This window comes from Nuphar pumila, chromosome 16 (assembly GCF_984573655.1).
Source record: "Nuphar pumila chromosome 16, dmNupPumi1.hap1.1, whole genome shotgun sequence".
Lineage (NCBI taxonomy): Eukaryota > Viridiplantae > Streptophyta > Magnoliopsida > Nymphaeales > Nymphaeaceae > Nuphar > Nuphar pumila.
Window position 1 is genome coordinate 79,739,274 of NC_143264.1, and position 18,005 is coordinate 79,757,278.

Below are 18,005 nucleotides of genomic sequence, written 5' to 3' on the forward strand. Positions count from 1 at the left end.
CATAGACACAAAGTGAGGGAGGATAGGTTTACTGTGATTGCACACTTTTAACGTGCTGCTGCATCTGCACGTTAAAAGTGTGCAATCACATTGAAATTCCGTCGTTGCCCCTCGTTCCAAGAAGTACGCTGACTTTGTATTGTTTACCTAATTTTTGAATGCACCTTCTAGAAGTCTCCTCCCGTTATCATTGAACGGCAAATCACCCAGAACTGTGCCTGTCTTGCAGTTGTGCATTTCATTCACTACTTTTTTTTTTTCTTGTGATAACAGGCATTCGTTCACTAGGCTATTGTAATTTTGAAAAGAAAGAAGCACAGACCAACTAAGACTTGGTGCCGTAAAAATAAATAAGAATCAGAAGAAGAATTGTGTGAAGCAAGAAAATCAAGACTCTTTTATCATTCCTTCTGACCGTTTCTCGGTGAACACTGCCTCAATGAAGTCATTCAACGAAGAGAGGGAAGACCCCATGGGTCCTTCCCCATCGTCACCCTTCCTCCATGCCCCTCTCAGAACCTTCCTCCATTCACCAGCCTTCCTCCTCATCTCCTCCCTCTTCACCGTCTCGCCCATCACCAAGCTCACCACCCTCACCACATCCTCCTTTCTCACCTCCACCTGGTTCCCCCTCACCAGCTCCACTGCCACACCCATCTCCTCCTCCATCATCTTCGAGTTGTAAAACTGCTCAGCTGATATGGGCCAGCCTATGATGGGCACGCCATGGCTCAGGCTTTCCAAGACTGAGTTCCAACCACAGTGGCTCAAGAACCCGCCGGTGGAGTCATGGGCTAGAATGGTCAGCTGGGGAGCCCAATTCCTCACCACCAACCCTTGCTTCTTCTTCCTCATTCTCTCCTCGAACCCCTCTGGCAACCATTCCGACGACCTGAACTCTTCGCCAAGCCTGAACTCGATCGGTGGGCGCACCACCCATATGAAACCGATCCCGCTATCCTCCAAACCTGTCGCTAGCGCCTTCATCTGAGACGCAGAAATGGTGTTCTGCGACCCGAATCGACACGTAAAGAACCGAACCCGGTGGGTGCAGGTCGAGCCATTTGCAGCATTCCTCGCACGAAATCTCCGGCTTCTTCCCGACTCGTTCTTCCACCTTCGGTGATGATGATAATTCGGTAGCGAAGAGGAGGGAGGAAGGAAGCACGGGACCGATGCTCCAAATGGGTCTCCCTCGAAACATGGTGCAAAGTCGCTGCACGCCATTGGGCTCCATCGCCTCTACCGTGTTAACCAAGAGCACCGACGTGCCGAGGTTGAGGGAAAACTCTTCCTGGAGGAAGACGGACCAAGGTTCGGACTCCGTGGAGACCTTGCCGTGGTCAGGGATCTGGGTCCGGTGGAGGCGGATGTCCGGGAAGTCCGGCAGAACAAACTCGTCGGAATCCGTCTTCGTCTGCGGGAGGTGCAGCCACAGGGAGAAGAAGGTGGCTGTGCCGTAGGCGCCGGCGGTGGAGAAGAGGACGTGGGGGATGCCGAGATCCCGGGCGACGTCAACGGTCCAGCCGAAGAAGGTATCGCCGATTAGGCAGAGCGGGGGTCTGCCGTCGGTGGCGTCGGGGAGGTGATGAAGGAGGTTCTCAAGGGCGGCCCGGAGGGTGCGGGAGGCGTAGAGGAGGCGGGCGATGAGTGGGTAGGGGAGGACGTCGGTGCAGTCACCGTTGGGAGGGAGGCCGTGGGCGGTGGGGTCGAAGGGGAGGGTGGCGATGCGGATGGGTGATGAAGGAGGGAGCATGGAACGGAGTTTTGTGACGTTGAGCGGGGTGCTTACAATGGTGATGGTGTGGGAGGGGTGGTGATGGAGAATGAGGTTGGCAAGGGTCACGAAGGGGTTGAAGTGACCATGTGCCATGAATGGAAGCATCACTATGTGCCCCATCTTTCTTCTCACAGAGAGAGAGAGAGAGAGAGAGAGAGAGAGAGAGAGAGAGAGAGAGAGAGAGAGAGAGAGAGAGAGAGATTATACTTCTTCTTCTCTAGGTCTGAGGTACTAGGGCTTTACTAAATAGTGAGAGGGGGAGCGTATGAGATCCAATCATCCTTCAAATCATTCCTCATGTGCTCATGTGCCATGAATGAAAGGGACACCATCTACCCCGTCTTCAAGCTCACTCACAGAGAGAGAGAGAGAGTTCTTAACATTACCTTAAGGACAGAAGCTTTAATTTGTGAGAACGGAGAGGGGCCATGTGTACGTCGATGCAGGCGAGGGGTCTTCTGTATGTCGATGCATACAACGTAGTTTTTTTCTGTCAATGTCATCGACAGTTCAATTACTACCTTTTTTGGGTATTTTTTCTCATTTTTTATTAGATATTTCATGGAGAACAACGGAGAAAGAGGACAATAATAGAGAAAAAAGAGGTTGCGTGGCAACCTTGGACAGGAGGAGCTGGGAAAGCGTGGTCCAATGTTTGCGCGGAACGCTTTATAAGTGTTCGCCCCGCCCCTTTTTAATAAGGGATCAGTGTTGTCCCGAGCCCTTTATAAGTTGGGTCCCGAACCCTGGATCTCAAGATCTGCTTTGCTGAGAAAGTGGTTGCGTGGGAACTATGGAGGGCAATGAAGAGGACATTAATAATGGAGAAAAAAGAGGCTATGTGAACCATGAACAAAAGAGGAGCCAAGGAGTGATGGATATGAAAAAAAAAAGCTTTAAAAGGTACTTTTGATATTTTAAAATATACAACTGAGGTTAAAAAATGAGGGTAATGATAGGTTACAATAAATCCTTATTCGACCTATTGTGGAAAAAAGTTAGGTTTTGGAAAAGGTGGCACCTGAAATGAAATTTAGTGTAAAAGGTGGGCCTGTATATGGAAATTGCCTTTTAAGATATAAACTAACAATGATTAAGACCGGTGGGAGACTTGGGATCCAACTAGTCAATCGTCATGACTCACCAAGTCAACTCGAAAGACTTGGAATAATCAAGAACTTTTATTCTTACTATGTTTTAAAACTACAATGAGGTCTATAAAATGCATACTTAAAAACCAGCCATACTGCTCCCAACCGCAAGGTGGTAAAAATAATGTACACTCGGTTTCGGAAAATAGAGAAAAAGAAAAACTTTAAGTGTGATTGCAACATGTTTCGTACAAAATTTTTAGCTAAAAAAAAACTCTGAGAATTTCAAGATTTTTTTTTAAATAACTTTAAAATTAAACAGCGAAAACTTATTTTAAAAGCTAGATGTTACATTGGAAAAGTCAACGTATAATTGAATTCATAATTAAGGATATCATCAAAATTTTAAAAAAATAGTATTCATCCAAAAAAGGATTTTAGGGTAAAGTGATAAAATATGATTACAAGCCATCAATTAAAAATTTCAGAGTTTATAACAACAATGATGCCCAAAAACCAAAAGCTCAAAAACATGCATCATCGCACTAGCACCCTTCTTTCACTGCCCAAAACACAGCTCAACTTTGCAAATAAGCTAATAAATTGAAAAACCAAAAATATAGAAGTGTAGAACATTTACCAAACTATACATTGGATAATAACAATGATCAATCAATCAATATGACTTTATCAACCAAGAGTTATCACAAACAATGTGTCATAAAAATGAAAATATAAGCATTCATATGTATTAAATATGCAAGAAGGATTCTCATCAATTATGTGCATGCATCACTTAAGTTTTACTTTCATTATAACCCTTTGGTACAAAAAGGTGCACCACCAAAATACTTCAGGGTTTATTATGCTATACCATTTTAATTACCTGAAGCCCTTCAAATGGTTAAGTATCTCAAGGAAACAGCTAGAAAAAATCCCAATAAGCCAAACAACAATAGAATAGCCCAAAAAATTAACCATTGCAGATGATTTGGGGTTTATCACCTAGGACACATCAATAAACCCTGTCTTCCTAACTTTGAGTGGCAAAAGGCTATAAGACGGTCTCACTCCTAAAAACAATGGAATGATATGTCATGTGGTTACAAACTCACACACATTTAAATGCCAATCGAGGTTGTACCACCTACCTCTCTAAGTAGGTTGCAAGAATTAGTATTATTAGGGTATTCTTAATTATGCATGTCATACCTTGCTCTCAAAGATGTAATGACCCACTCAAGATGTCAATTATATATACTCACCCAATTTTCTATTGCTCTTGGAATATTTAAGTGTGGAGTTTAGCATATATATATATTCTGCTCGTGTTACAGTTGCAGTTATGAAAATGCTAACAAAAAAAAAATTAGAAAAGAGCTGAAAAGTTTTAATGAAGTCTCGATCTTAGTTGTCTCCATCATAGGTCGAGGTGGGCAACGGACCGGGCGGCCCCATATGGCCAAGCCGACCTGCCCATGGTTCTAGGTCGAGCCCGTTAGCTATCGGGCCGACACCTACGTGGATTAGGTTCGAGTCCTATTTATTAATTTTTAATAATATAAAATTTTAAAAATTAATTAATTGCATAATAGCTTGGTAACTACTATTATTTATCTAATTAGTTGTAATAATTTTATAAAGACTAGAAACAGGTTGTCAATGGGTCGGCTTTGATTAGGATCTGATCCGTCCTATTAATATATAAAGCCGAGTATGGTTTGTAAAATTTTACACCAGACCTAGGTCCAACCTGAGTTCCGATTAAGACGCATGATTTTTCAACATAAGGTTGAAAAAAAATTACTGTGTATGAACTGGGTTTGGTTCATGTCATCTCTATAGGACCCGTTATGAATTTTCTTATAGTGGAACAATGGGACCCAGGTTTGCACCCGATATATACCAGTTCCTCAAAGTCAGATCCGGGTTCAGCCAGATTGGTCCGAACCAGATCTGAGCGATTGACACCCCTAATCAAAAGGGATTCAAAAAGCTGATTTATGACCTTAAGAAATAGGTTAAAAATTCAATTAGGCTAATCTAAAATTTTAAATTAATCACATTTATTTCCCTTTTCATCCTCCAAAATTATGATCTTCCTTTCTAAATATCAGATAAATATAATGTTGGCATCTAGGGATGTAAAAATCAATGGCTTTTGAATTTGATAAAATTGAGCTTGGAGTCTAATAACTCGATTGTAATATACTCTAGAAAAGGACTCATTTCCCCACATTTTTATAATCCTTTTGTGGATCAGACTACATGTTTTAGATGAACCCCATCTACAGCCCCAAAATCAATGGCTGCATGAAACAGCACGAAGAGAGTGGTGTTCTGGCTGCCGTTCATCACATGGATGAATGGCAGCCAAGGTAGCTCTCATGGTTTACCGTCGACTGAGATGCATCTGACCCGATGCTCGTTATGCATCACAAGAAGACGGTGGCCACATTTTACGGAAAGCCAAGAAAAAACAAATCTTAGTGATGGTAGTTGGCTCGGCCAAACTCGGTGAGCTGAATATGAACAATAGGTACTTGGCTCGGCCAAACTCGTAGAAACTCTTTTGGAAGTAAGAAGTATATTTTACATGTATTTTTTTGTAATCTTATTTCTCTTAACTTTAAAATAATGTATTTTTTTAATAAACAAGCCAGCTCGAACTCTGCCCATTTAATTTAGGCTCATTATGAGTTTGAACTCGGCTTAGCTGGCCTCATTATGAGTTTGAATTCGACTTAAGAATGAACCAAACTTGAACACTTGAAGGTCGTCTCTTTCAGCCCATTTACCACTCTGTAACAAATAACGCGATAAATTGCCTGAAAGTTTAAAACAGCAATTTCTCGTGAGATTTTCAAAATCTCACAAGATTTATGAAAAAAAAACATTGTAAATACCGTGATTTAAACGTGATATTTACGTTTTAAATGTCTATTTATTGCAAAAAAACCGTGTATTTTTTATTTTTAAATAATATTTTCCTATAAAATTAAATTTTAATAGATTTTTTTATTGCCAAGATTTTTCCGAAAAAATGTGAAATTTATGACAATTTTTCAATTTCTCGAGGAGTTTTTTGACAAACGAGATTTTGCCTAAAAAAAAAAAACGTTTGTCACTATGATTTACCAGCCCTACCAGCGAGTTTGTTGGAAGATTTGGTCTATATTCCGTTCATCCAATCTCTGATGGATGAATGAAACTTGTTATAGAGCGCCTTTGCCTCAGCCAGTTGGGATGAGTGAAGATCCAAATTAGTTTGATAATAATAATAATAATAATAATAATAATAATAATAATAATAATAATAATAATAATAATAATAAAAGATCCAAATTGGTTTCCCTCATGACCTATCTCATCCCAATTTTCATACCCTTATTTGGGATTTGATTGATGCAAGTTGGGTTTTTTTTACAGGCAATTAGGCAGATTCTTATCAGTTGTCTCTTAAGCCTCGTGTGCAGCAGCTTGGCACAAGACCCCGCTTGCCACATGAGATACCACCTCGGTAGTGATGCAAGTTGTTTTGATTAAATCAGACTCAACCGATGTGATTACATCATTCATGTAGTGAATACCGGCGTTTAAATCGGTTCATGTGAAGGATTTATAAATCTCAACTTTTCCAACAAAACGAAGATTAATCGCTTTTAAAAGTCCATTATAATGAATATTTATAAGCAAAACCCAAAAACCTTAATTTTAATACGGATTCGAGATGGATTCAAATAAGTAGCTTTTATCTGATATTCAATTAGATCCAAAACAAAACCTTAGCAAAAATAAAATGGATCCAAATAGTTAATGAAGCCAAACATACCATATCATATATCGCTTTCACCCCATATCTTATATCGCTTTCACCAAGGATTTTTTTTTTAAGGCAGGCAAATTTTTATTTATATAAATAGCATTAATACATCAGTGTATACTATATTCTCAGTTACTAAACCAGAAACCATACACCGGTCAGTAAAGTAAACCATATTAACAGCAACACAGCACATAAACCATTGCTGCATTTTTTTTCCGGATCTCAGTTTAATAGCTTCTCTTGTTTCACTGATGCTGGGTGAAAATCGAAGACTTTGTGCAAGATTCCTTCTCACTGTTTCCTGGTAAACACTGTCTCGATGAAGTCGTTCAATGAAGAAATGGAACACCCCACGGGTCCTTCCTCGTCCCCACCCTTCCTCCATGCTCCACTCAGAACCTTCCTCAATTCACCAGCCTTCCTCCTCATCTGCTCCCTCTTCTCCGTCTCTCTCATCACCAATCCCACCGCCCTCACCACATCCTCCTTTCTCACCTCCACCTGGTTCCCCCTCGCCAGCTCCACCGCCACACCCATCTCCTCCTCCATCATCTTCGAGTTATAAAACTGCTCTGCCGCAATTGGCCAGCCTATGATGGGCACGCCATGGCTCAGGCTTTCCAAGACTGAGTTCCAACCACAGTGGCTCAAGAACCCGCCAGTGGATTTGTGGGCTAGAATGGTCAGCTGGGGAGCCCAATTTCTCACCAACAACCCTTGCTTCTTCTCCCTCATCCTCTCCTCGAACCCCTCCGGCAACCATTCCGACGACCTGAACTCTTCGTCAAGCCTGAACTCGATCGGTGGGCGCACCACCCATATGAAACCGATCCCGCTCTCCTCCAAACCTGTAGCTAGCGCCTTCATCTGAGACGCAGAGATGGTGTTCTGCGACCCGAACGATACGTAGAGAACCGAACCGGGTGGGTGGAGGTCTAGCCACTCGCTGCACTCCTTGGGTGAGATCCTCGGTTCCTTACCTAATCGTTCCTCCACCTTCGCGGTGGTGGATGGTGATGGATCGGAAGCGAGGAAGGAAGGAGGTAGCGAAGGGCCGATACCCCAGACGGGTCTCCCCGGAAACATGGTGCGGAGCCGCTCTACGCCCTTGGGCTCCATCTCCTCCACCGTGTTCACCAGCACCCCAGCTGTGCCGAGGCACATGGACATTCCTTCTCCCAAGATAACGGACCAAGTGTCTGAACCAGTGGCGACCTTGGCGTGGTTAGAGAGCTGGGTCCGATGGAGGCGGACGTCCGAAAAGTTCGGCAACGCGAACTCGTCGGAGTCCGTCTTCGTTTGTGGGAGGTGCAACCACAGCGACATGTAGATGGCGGTGCCGTACGCGCTTCCGGTGGCAAAGAGGGCGTGGAAGACGCCGACCCTCCGGGCGACGTCGACGGTCCAACCCATTAGGCTGTCAGCGATGAGGCAGAGCGGTTCGTCGGAGCCAGAGAGGTCGCAGAGGAGGTGTTCGAGGGCGGGTCGGAGGCTGCGGGCAGCATAGAAGAGGCGAACGATGGCTGGGTAGGGAAGGACGTCGGTGCACTCGCCGTTAACGGGGAGGCCGTGGGCGGTGGGGTCGAAGGAGAGGGTAACCAGGCGGATGGGCGATGAAGGAGGGAGCAATGAGCGGAGTTTGGGTACGTTGAGTGGGGTGCTGACGATGGTGATGGCGTGGGAGGGGTGGTGGTGGTGAATGAGGTTGGCGAGTGTCACGAAGGGATTGAAGTGGCCCTGTGCCAGGAAGGGAAGCATCATTATGTGCCCCATCTTTCTTTAGTTCAGAGAGAGAGAGAGAGAGAGAAAAGGAGAAGGAAAGTCCTTTTTGAGTAAAGATGGGAGGAATGTGAACATGTCTATCATCCCTGACGTCATATAACCCTATTGCCATGTATGTCAATACGAGAGCTGGCCTGGCTAGGACCCAGGAGTGCAAAAGGATCAGGTATGACCAAATCTTGATCCATACCGGACCCGGTAAGGGTTTGATTACAAAGAAAGGAGTCCGATTAACTATGTCCTATTATTAAACGTGTCGGGTATGATTTATAAAATTTTATACCAAACCCGTGTATGACTCGAGTTTTGATCATAGTGACAAAAGTTTTTATCGGCAATTTCTTGTTTTTCAAAAACTCGTGAAAAATCGAGAAAATTCTATAAAATCTTGCAATTTTTTGGCAAAATCTCGGCAATAAAAAATCAATTAAAATCTATAGAAATTATTTTTATAAAAAAATATTAATAAAAATTATTTAAAAATAAAATTATAGGATTTTTTCACGATAAATAGCCGTTTAAAATGTAAATATCACGTTTGAATCACAGTATTTATATTTTTTCATAAATCTTGCGATATTTTGAAAATCTCGCAAGAAATTACCGTTTTAAACTTTCAGGCAATTTCTCACGACATTATCACAAGATTTTTTCATAATTCTCGCGATATTTGTCACACTGGTTTTGATTAAGATCTATAATTTTTTTTAAAAAGATATTATTTTTACCAGGTATGAATCGCGTCTTATTTATGTAATTCTTTATCAGGTATGATTTTCTTATAAAAATTTCAGTTGAACCCAAACCTGGATCCTGGGTTGAATTCACCCATTTTAACAGGAATCCGACCCATGGACACCGCACCATGACCACAAGTGTAACGTCAGGGATGACAAGATGCCGTCTCCAATTGGGAACTGCAGGTGTGATGTGATATAGTGTTTTCTGTCCTCAATGCCCGGACAGCTCACCAACCAGATTAGAACAAAAAAACGTAGCAGATGAGGTCAGGATGGAAATGAACACAAAAGCTCATGCAAAAATACTGACCGTTCCTTAAATGAATGCCACGTGGCATTTAAGGAATTTTCTGTCAATTTTGAATGAAAAAAATATTTAAAAATAAAACGTACGATTCTTCTTCTTCTTCCCCTCTTTCAGCGACCCACCTCACTCTTACTCAGGCGAGCCACCGCCGCCCCTGTCGTTATCTGCCGGAAGAACAGGAGAAGAAGAACTACAACGGCGGTGCTGCTGTGGGAGAAGAAAGGAGAACGATGATGATGATGATGGCGGCGCTGGGTGCACCGTTGTAAACTAGAGAAGAGAAAGAAAATCGAAAAAGGCGAGAAGAAGACCCTCACCTGTTGATGGTGGGCTCTCAGTGGAGAGAGAAAACACAGGGAGAAGGGGGCCTCCGGCAAGGAACGGCAGGGCCTCGCCGGAGTAGGAAGGAGGTAGTCGGTGAAAGAGAGTTTGCAGAGAGGAGAAGAAGAAGAAGACCCATATTATTTTATTTTTTAATATTTTTCATTCAAAAATGACGAAAAATCCGCCGTTAACACTTCCGTTAAATGCCACATGACATTCATCCTAAAAATATAAGGAACGGTCACGATTTCAACATGAGCCTTCTACTCGTTTCTAGCATGTCCCCCACTGCTTCGAACAAAAAATGGTGTTGTCCAACAGTTTTTATCTTGTTTTGACGTTTATCTTTTCTTATTCTCTTTTGCAGCAGCAGCAAAAAGATCGAACCTTTAGATCGGTTTATCTTTTCATATTTGAATATAAAGACGTGGAAGATCACCCACCAAGTTTTGGCTGAGTGAACAGCTCGTTCGAAATCATTAAATAGTTTTGTCACGTTTGTTTCATACAACAAACCGATCTAAAGGTTTGGTTGTCACTAAATCAATGAGAAATGCTACTGTCCTTGGCCAATGGAATTTATTCATTTGGACCAGCGGTACGTAAAGCCCACTCCCAATCTCTGTCACAAATTTCGCAAGATTTATAAAAAATCTCGCCGATATTTATATTTTTTAAATATATCGTGAGAAATTGCTTGAAAGTTTAAAATGGCAATTTCTCCTGAGATTTTCAAACCGTGACAAATATCACAATATTTCTATTTTTAAAAAATATTTATCATGAGAATCCTCAAGATTTCTATTTTTAAATTTGTTTTATTTATATTTTTTTATAAAAAATATTTTTATAATTTCTAATTTATTTTTTATTCCAGAGATTTTGTCAAAAAAAATGTGAGGTTTATGAAAAATTTCAAAATCTCCCTAGCTTTTGGTCGGACGAGATTTTGCCGTTTTTAACTTTTGTCACTACGGTCCCAATGTGGTTATTTAATCTCTCTTTATATATATATATATATATATATATATATATATATATATATATATATATATATATAAAGGCTATATTAGGCTACACAACCATTGTATTATTGAGTGGGTAATTCAGGGTCCAAACAATCTGTGTGTCACATCAGATTCTAAGGGTGACAATTTGGATTCAATGAGTCAATACCTAATTTGAAAGGACCAAGGCCTGGCCAGACTTTATCATGTGAAGGGAGCGTGATTCAATGAGAACCAGATAAGGAGAAAATTTTAATTTACTTTTTTCACATACTTACGAGAGGATCTTTGTTTTTAAAATACAATTTACAACCGTCCTACATTTGATGGGAGAATAACAAAAACAGATTTTCTCCTATTTTTATAAAAATGAAAAACAAAGTAAATCGTTTACAGAATTTTTGGATTTTAATTTTTGCTGCATTTGTGTAGCAAATTTATGATGTATTTGAGCATGCGGGGTGAAGAAGATGAAACATGAACGAAAGGATAACACATCGATTTTATGTGGTTTGGTCTTCAATGGCCTACATCCACAAGAATACCCAACAACTCTCACCTCTCTTATCATTGTATTATAGTCAGAATCATCAATACAATGTATTTGTAAGGCTTAAACAAACAGGAAAATACCACGCTAAAAGATAAAGATAATACTGAAGTAACTATCCTTGATAACAACCTTCCAACGATACGATTCTCATTTTGGTAAGAGGATGCAAGATTCTCGGTGAAGATATCTATCTCAACACTCCCCCTCAAGTGGGGCATATATGTTCATGCAACCCCACTTGCTCAATATTTGTTGAAACTGATTCTTGGTTAGACCTTTGGTTAGAGCGCCTGCCAGTTGGTTCAAACTTTTGGTATAGGGAGTGAAAATATCACCTTTCTTCACTTTTTCCCTCACATAATGACAGTCCATCTCTATGTGTTTTGTCCTTTCATGAAGCACAAAATTAGCAGCAATGTGTATGGCGGCTTGATTGTCACAATGCATTTTTATGGGCTTGTTTACTTCTATTTCCATTTCTTTCAAGAGAGTTTTAGTCCATATAATCTCTGCTGTCGTAGAAGCCATAGCCCTGTATTCTGCCTCGACACTAGATCTCGAAAGAGTGTTTTGCTTCTTACTTTTTCATGTGGTTAGATTTCCTCCAATGAATATACAGTAGCCTGTGGTTGATTTTCTATCTTCATTGCCTACCCAGTCTGCGTCGAAGAATCCTTCTATGTCAAGATTTTCTTCATTTTTGAAGCATAGTCTTTGCCTAGGGAATTTTTTCAAGTATCTTAGGATTTTATCCATTGTTGCGGATGAGATTCTTTGAAAGAGTGCATGAATTGGATGATGGAGCTAACAACATGAGAGATATCGAGTCTTGTCACGGTGAGATAAATCAGCTTGCCAAGCAATTTTTGAAACCCTTTTATATCGGTGATTTGATCTCCTTCTCGAAGTTTAGAATGAACCTCAAATGGGGTGTTGATAGGTTTAACCTTGATTTTCCTGTTTCTTCTAGTAGATCAAGAGTGTATTTTCTTTGAGAGATAAAGATGCATTTCTTGGAATAATCCACTTCGATTCTTAAGAAGTAACGTAAGGGTCCAAGGTCTTTAATATCGAACACTTTATGAAGCTAGACTTTAATTAGTCTGAGAGATTTCATCCTTGCAGCTTCCAGTGATTATAATGTCATCGACGTAGACTAGGACCACTGTGATGTGCTCCTTGGAGTGCTTAATGATTGTCTGCCATATTGATGATTAAATCATGCTTTTAAAGAACTTGGCTGAGCTTAGTGTACCAGGCTCTGGGTGATTGCTTGAGCCCATAAATGGCCTTTTTTAATCTGCACACAAGATTATGATCCTTTTCTTTTGGTTATCCTGGGGAAGGTGCATAAATACCTCTTCTTCAAGATCATCTTGAAGAAATGTGTTTTTTACATCAAGATGATAAAGGTTTCATTGCTTGTTGCAAGCCACACATAAAAGCACTCTGATGGTGTTTATTTTAACCATTGGGGCAAAGGTCTCATCATAATCTATCCCCTGAGTTTGAGTGTAGCCTTTAGCGATGAGCCTGGCTTTGTATATTTGTATTGAACCATCTCTTTCATACTTGATTTTGTATGTCCATCAACATCCGACAACTCATTTTCCCTTCGATAAGTATGTGATCTCCCATGTTATGTTCTTGTCATGGGCGTCTAGTTCCTCCTTCATAGCTCTGGTCCACATGTGAGAGTCTTTTGCCTCTAGGAAGCTGGTTGGTTCTTTGTGGGAGGATATATTGGCAAGATAAGAGACATACTGACTTGGCAAATGGTCATAGGCTATGTATCTTTCCAACGGGTGGTTGGTGGTATGGAAGGTGACAAAGTCTTTTAGATATGATGGAGGATGTGAGACACGATCTAACCTTCTAAGCTGAGTGGTCTCGACTCGAAGCTCGAAAGCTACATTTTGATAATCGGTGTGTTCCATCTCTGTTTCAGGGGTCTCCCTTCTGTAGTGATAACGAACTCATCATAGTTATTGATGTTGGGAAGGTTATTCTCCCCCTCAGGCTTATAGAGGTTCCTGCACTCAGAGGGGTTAGTAAAGTAGGGAATATGTTCATTAAACTTAACATCCCTAGAGACATAGAGATGGTTGTTTTCCACATCATGACACTTGTAACCCTTTTTTGACAGAGAATACCCTAAGAACATACACTTGAGGGCATGCAACATAAGTTTGTTTCTCCTGGTTGGATTCGAGGTGATGAACATCGTGCAACCAAAATTTTTAAGATGACTGATATCTACCTTTTTTCCTCTAAGGATTTCAAGTGGAGATTTATTTTCCAACTATTGACTAGGGGGTCTATTTATCAAGTAGCAAGCAATGGTAACAACCTCACACCAGTATTTGCTTGGCACGTTCATTTGAAACAGTATGGCTCTCAATTTTTCAAGGACGTGTCCGTTTTTTTGTTTTGCGACTCGATTTTGCTGAGGAGTCCCAACGCAGGTGAATTGGTGGTTAATACCGTTTTCCTTTTCAAAGGCTTCAAATAGGGCATTTTGTACTCATAACCATTGCCAGTTCTGATGGCTTTGACCTTTTTACCATATTGAGTTTCTATGATTTTGCAAAGCTCTTTGAACTTGTAAAAGACTTCATCTCTAGTTTTCAAGAGAAACAATCCGGTTACCTTGGATCGATCATCGATAAAGCTAACACAGTATTTGTAACCACCATAAGAGGTCATCGGGCCTGGGCCCCAAACATCAGAATGGATTAAATCAAAACAACTTTCGGATAGAGAATCAGAAGAACTAAAACTAGGTTTAGACAATCTAGCATATTTGCAAATGTAACATTTGTTATTATCAAACTTATTGAGAAGATTTGGAATCAAAGTTTTGAGGACAATGTTGGATGGGTGTCACAGTCTAATATGCCACATCCTGCCATCTGTGGGTTGGCGAGTGCAAAGAGCCTTGCATTCTTCAGAGATGAAATAAAGATCTCGATTTTTGTACCCACTACCAATGTTCCTCCCTGTTTAGCGATCCTAGAATATAACAAACTTAGGAGTGAAGATAACGTTGCAATTCAGGTTCTTTGTAATCTTCCCTATTGACACAAGATTTGATGTGAGGTTCGGTGTGAGAAGCACTCTTGAAGGGTTTTTACTATTAAAAAGGTACACTTCTCCTTCTCTATTAACCGACATAGACAAACCATTAGCAATAGTAACTGGTGTGTGCAGCTTATTGAGTTAAGATTTAGAATACACTCACCTGAGTTGACCATGTGCTTGGATGCGCCAGAGTCTACAATCCAAGTGCAATCGTTTAAAGAGCTAAGGTGAGAGACGATAACTGAATCAGATTGATTTTTAGCCAAGCAAGATCCAGTGATGGTGGCATTAGATAGGCTTTGAATCATCTCTGCGAGTTTCTCCAGGCTGACTGGTTCATCGGTTTGAGCTATTTGAGCAGTAGAGGGAGCCTTGTCGCACCTCTGGTCCAACTTGTTGTTGGTAGGTCTTCCAATTAGGAACCAACATTTTTCTCTTATATGTCCTTCATTTTTACAATGTGAGCAGATGGATTGCATTCCTTTGGCCTTCTTTAAATTTGGAACATTTCCTTTGCTTTTGTCATAGTTTGGTGAGGCAGCATAGGCGACTCGATCTTTGTTTTCACTTGAAACATGATCCAGATTTCCTTTGTTTATGACCCAACACCTGATCTCTTCTCGCATGAGGATGGCACAAACGTTACTCAGGGAGGGGAGTTCGACCGAAGTTAGAATTTGAGTCATGAAGTTTTCAAATTCTAGACCTAGTCCAACAAGAACTTGGAATATTTTTTCTTGTTCTTTAAGCTTGTGGGTGACTATGGGGTCATTTGAGGTCGGCGTGTAAGCTTCTAGTTCGTCCCACATAGCCCTGAATCTATTGAGGTATTCGCTCATGGATTGATTGATTTTCTTGTGCTCGCGGATATCCTGCAAGAGCTTATACATGCAAGTGATATTGAATTGCTCACTATATAGCTCTTTGGCGGTGTTTTAGATTTCTTCTACTATAGTCAAGAATAGAAATCCTTCCGCTACTTTTGGCTCCATAGAATTCAAGAGCCATGACATCACTAGGTCATTAGAGGATTGCCATTCATCGAGCTTTGGATCATTGGTGATCGGTTTGGGCACTTTCCATTGATAAATCCCAGTCGTGATTTATCGCTCAGATATAGGGTAACAGATTTGGCCCAGGCGATATAGTTGTTTCCATTCAATAGGGATTTTGGGTGGCATTGTTGTTGGATCTTTGTCCATCTGCCATGGTTCAACTCTTGTTGAATGATCCTGTGAAACTTGGTTGCTTTGATACCATGTAGCAAATTTATGATGTATTTGAGTGTGCTGGGTGAAGAAGATGAAACATGAACGAAAGCATAACACTGCGATTTTATGTGGTTCGGCCTTCAATGGTCTGCGTCCACAAGAACACCCCACAACACTTTCCTCTCTTGTTATTGTATTATAGCCAAAATCATCAATGCAATGTAATTATAAGGCTTAAACAAACAAGAAAAGACCACGCTAAAAGATAAGGATAATATTGGAGTAACTATCCTTGATAACAACCTTCCAACGATGCAATTCTCATTTTGGTAAGAGGATGCAAGATTCTCGGTGAAGATAGCTATCTCAACAATTTGTGCCATATTTGCTTAATTCTACCCAATCCTTCCGCATTTGTTGGATTGCAGGATATGTTGTCTCACATTTGCTTCACATTTGATTATATCATGATCAAGATGGCTTTATCCTGATCACGGTGATATCATAGCGTAACACTCACCTAGAAGGCTTGAGAACTGATCCTTGCCCAATGATTTAGTAAATAAGTTTGCAATTTGATTTTTAGAACTCACATATGTGGTGTGAAAGAGTCCTTCTGTAATCTTTTCTCGAAACAGAAGACAATCAATGTCTATATTCTTTGCATGCTCACGATAAACTGGATTTGTTGTTATGTGCATGGGTGGTTGAGAGTGTTGAACTTGTAAGTCAGTTAATAGAAATTTCAACCAGGTTATCTCACATGTTGCATTCACCATTGTTCGATATTCTACTTTAGCATGCTATGTGGACACTGGTCTACTTTTTAGATTTACAAGAGATAGGGCTATAAATTAAGAACATTCAATATCTAGAGATGGATCTCTGAGTATCTGAATAGTCCGCCCAATCTGAGTCATAAAAGGCATTTAGTTATAGAAAAGAGGATGATAACAAAAGGATTCCTTGACCTGCACTTTTCTTGAGATAATGTACTGCTCGCAAGGTAGTGTCCATGTGGGGACATCTAGGTGATTGCTTAAGCCTGATTAATATGTTAACTGCAAACAAGATGTCTGGTCGTGTGATGGTTAAATAGATCAATTGTCCAACAAGACGTCAATATACAATTTTATTTTCTATAGGTCCCATCTTAAGCACTCAAATTGATTCTTTACTTCACAGGGAACTCAACTGGTTTGGTTCCCAAAAGTCACATTTCATCAATAATCTCTAGAGTGTATTTTATTTGAGACAAGCTTATAACTTCATTGGATCATATGACTTCAATGCTAAGAAAGTACTTAAGGACCCCAGGTCCTTCATACAAAATTTGTGACTCGAATAGTTTTTTAAATAAACATAGAACTCTCATCATTTCCTATAATAATAAGGTCATCAACATATACTAAGATGATCACAACTTTGCTTTGCCTATCGGTGAACATAAAGTAATCAACCTTTGACTAAAAAAAATATATTCAACTAAGGCAAAGGAAAATTTAGCAAATGACTTATTCAGTTTGCACACGAGAGACTCTTCCTGTTGAGAAGAATTGGGTGGCAAGATCATATACACGTCTTCATGGAGATCGCCATGGAGAAACGTGTTGTGAACATCCATTTGGTGGAGAGTATAATTTTGAATTGCAACAATGGCAAGTAAGCACCAAACTGTAATTAGTTTGGCAACATGTGCAAATGTATCATGATAATCTATGCCTTCTTATTGAGAGAAGCCCTTAGCAATAAGATATGCTTTATGCCTCTCAATAATATCGTCTACCAGAAATCGATATTAAGAATCAAAACAATATCTTAAATCGATATTAAGAATCAGCATAGAAATCAATATTAAGATTCAGAATAATATCTTAAATCAATTTGAAAATTTGTATTGATATCTTAAAAATCAAGATTTAGAATCAAAACAATATCTTAAATTGATATTAAGAATCAAAACATCTTAAATCAATATGGAAATTCCTATTGATATCTTAAAAATCAATATTTGGAATCAAAACAATATCCTAAGTCGATATTAAGAATCAAAATAATATCTTTAATCGATATTAAGAATCAACATATAAATCAATATTAAGAACCAAAACAATATCTTAAATCAATATTAAGAATCAACATAGAAATCAATATTAAGAATCAGAACAATATCTTAAATCGATATAGAAATTCCTATTGATAGCTTAAAAATAGATATTAAGAATCAACATAGAAATCAATATTAAGAATCAAAACAATATCTTAAATTGATTTAAAAATTCCTATTGATATCTTAAAAATCG

At 39.9% G+C, this 18,005-nt stretch overlaps 2 pseudogenes across 1 annotated transcript; both read right to left on the reverse strand.

The window, feature by feature from the left end:
* Window positions 1-303: 303 nt before the first annotated feature.
* Window positions 304-1,900, reverse strand: LOC149813776 (UDP-glycosyltransferase 92A1 pseudogene; annotated as a pseudogene).
* A 4,853-nt stretch (window positions 1,901-6,753) lies between these two features.
* LOC149813777 (UDP-glycosyltransferase 92A1 pseudogene) lies at window positions 6,754-8,682 on the reverse strand (annotated as a pseudogene). Its single transcript, XR_016428207.1, has one exon. The product of XR_016428207.1 is annotated as a UDP-glycosyltransferase 92A1 pseudogene (transcript).
* Window positions 8,683-18,005: the final 9,323 nt, after the last annotated feature.